The sequence below is a fragment of the Cyprinodon variegatus genome, unplaced genomic scaffold (assembly GCF_000732505.1).
Source record: "Cyprinodon variegatus isolate N-32 unplaced genomic scaffold, C_variegatus-1.0 Scaffold482, whole genome shotgun sequence".
In the NCBI taxonomy this organism is placed as follows: domain Eukaryota; kingdom Metazoa; phylum Chordata; class Actinopteri; order Cyprinodontiformes; family Cyprinodontidae; genus Cyprinodon; species Cyprinodon variegatus.
Genome location: NW_015150935.1, coordinates 657239 through 659731, shown reverse-complemented (window position 1 = coordinate 659731; position 2493 = coordinate 657239).

Genomic DNA, 2493 nt, shown 5'->3' with positions numbered 1-2493 from the left:
TCACTCTGCCAAGACTGACATAAAGCCTACATCAGCACTCCAGGACCACTATAGCACAGGCAAACGCCTGGTTGTTGGCAGTCATTTCACAGCTACATCAATACACCATTTGTCAAAGGCATTTGTGTTTTATATATATATATATATATATATATATATATATATATAGATAGATAGATAGATAGATAGATAGATAACAAACATTTCATCAAGCGAAAGAAGCCCCCCGCTCAAAAAACAGAATCAAACTTGAGACGTATAAAAGGGTTCACTTGGCAGGGTCCTTACATTTCTAGCAAACCCTGCTAATCAATACAGTGTGCGTGTAATTAAAGGACTGCCACAGCGAGCTTTTCATCCAGCTCAGTGGGCATCTTTCAAATGAGGAGTCTATGAAACAAAATTGCATTAAAGAAAAAAAACAGATATGAATTCTGGCCTTGTGAAAGATAAAAAACAACTTTTTCTTTAATATCTGTATATGGTGAGACTGTATTGTCTCTCGCTGATATTAAATGTGGAACAATCAAGAAGTCTATCAACACTGGGCTCAACAGCTTTGGCTTTAATTGAAATTTCAGTCGGTTTCTAAGACACAAAGACAGAGTGGTAGAAGAAAAACTGCAGTGATTTATTAATGGATTTAAGGATAGATAATGAAGAGAAACATTCAAAGACCTAAACAGAATTTTTAGCTCTTAAGATCCATCCCTCCACTTTCTACACCTGATTTTTTTATATTGAGATTGTTTGATTATATTTCTAAAGCCATGGTTGGTCTGCTCATGCGCTCTTTGTTATCTCAGAACCACGCCACAACTGAACCGCGCCGAGCCCTACGGATGAACTAGCACCGGTTTAGGTCCAGTTCAGTTGTGCTTGCCATTTGCACTCAACAGTTATCTCGGTTACTGTGCTCGGAACATGGTTTCAAAATGGCAGTGGAAATGGGGTCATAATATAACATTTCAACAGCTAATCCCTGCATGCAGAGTAGGAAGAATGTTTTTCAATGGGAGAAGATTAGGGGCGGGGCTAAAAATTTCAGACCAACTGTTCTTCTTGCTCTTCGTTTCAGAACTGTACAGAATCCGATACAGCGTCATTAAAGTAATGACTCCATATTACTAATGAGTAATTGTGAAGTGGATGTAAAATGACGTACAATCATCTGAAATGTAAACATATAAAAATCTAAACAGAGTAGTCTTGTGTATAATTTTATTGAGCGTCTGAGCTAGGTGCCTGTGAATGGGATTTTGTGTTCTTCACTATTTTTAAATCTTGTCTTAAAACCTATTTTTATTCTTTAGCTTTTAACCTAGCATGAGACTCTTTTTGTAATTTTGGTTCGTTTTTTTTGTTTGTTTTTATATGAATTTATTTGTTTAAATTAAAATATTTTATTATATTTGTGTTATTCTTTTATAATTCTATGCTGTTTTTACACACTTGCAGATTTACTTGATATGTGCAGAACTCAGTGGCAGCTGTGGCTGTTTTAAAGGGCTTTATAAATAAAGTTGAGTTGAGTTGTCAGGTTAAGTGTAAACCTTAACCCATCTGCTGGACCATCCTAGGTTTTGGCAGCGTGGGTCAGGTTACCAGAACTACAGACAGCGCTAGTAATGTCATAAAGGTTGTGGAGCTTAATGAGTGGCAAATAGTCCACTGTTTTGGCCATAGACTCTGTCTGGCTTTAAGTTAATTAATATTTAATACACTCCTTTACTTATCTACTGTTTGCTCTTTCTTTGTTTATTTGTTCATTTTAATTATGTGATGATCAAATTGGAACTGCATCAGCCCTACATAGCATAGTAATTTATGCAGAACTTCTGCAGTATAAATATAAAATGATCCATGGGCGTGCTTTGGTGGAGCAGTGGTTAGCATGCATGACCCTTGAATGCAGCCCTTTGTCCTTGACATGGCTGACTGGGTTCGAATCTGACCTATGGTCCTTTGACGCATGTCTCTCTCTCATACCCCTTTTCCTGTCAGTCTACTGTCGAAAAAAAAAACAAGCCACTAGTTCAGCAAAAACTAATAAAAAGGAAAAGATGATTCATGCACTCCCTGAAAATATTACTATTTTGACAAACATCATGAAAAAATGAAAATCATGTCTCTTAGTTGCAAACATGACAACATACTAGTTTAAGTCCCAAACACACACGAGGAAAAGGAGAGGTTCAGTTGTGTCTTTGAGTTTTTTTCTTTAACAGAAAACGCTGTAAAAAGTGAGGGTCATCGAACCTACAAGGCTAGTGAAACATGCTGGAAGTTTGTGGACCACATTTCCCATAGCTGGAAGAAAATATTGTGATTCTCTGTGTTCTCCTTGATATTGAAGCAGGCAGACTCATGAAACCGTTCTTTTATAAGATTGTAAGGCAGGCAGATCTTTTAGTTATCAGGCTCCTCTCCTGTGGAACCAACTACCAGTTTTAGTCCGCGAGGCAGACACCCTGTCTACTTTTAAGGCTAGGC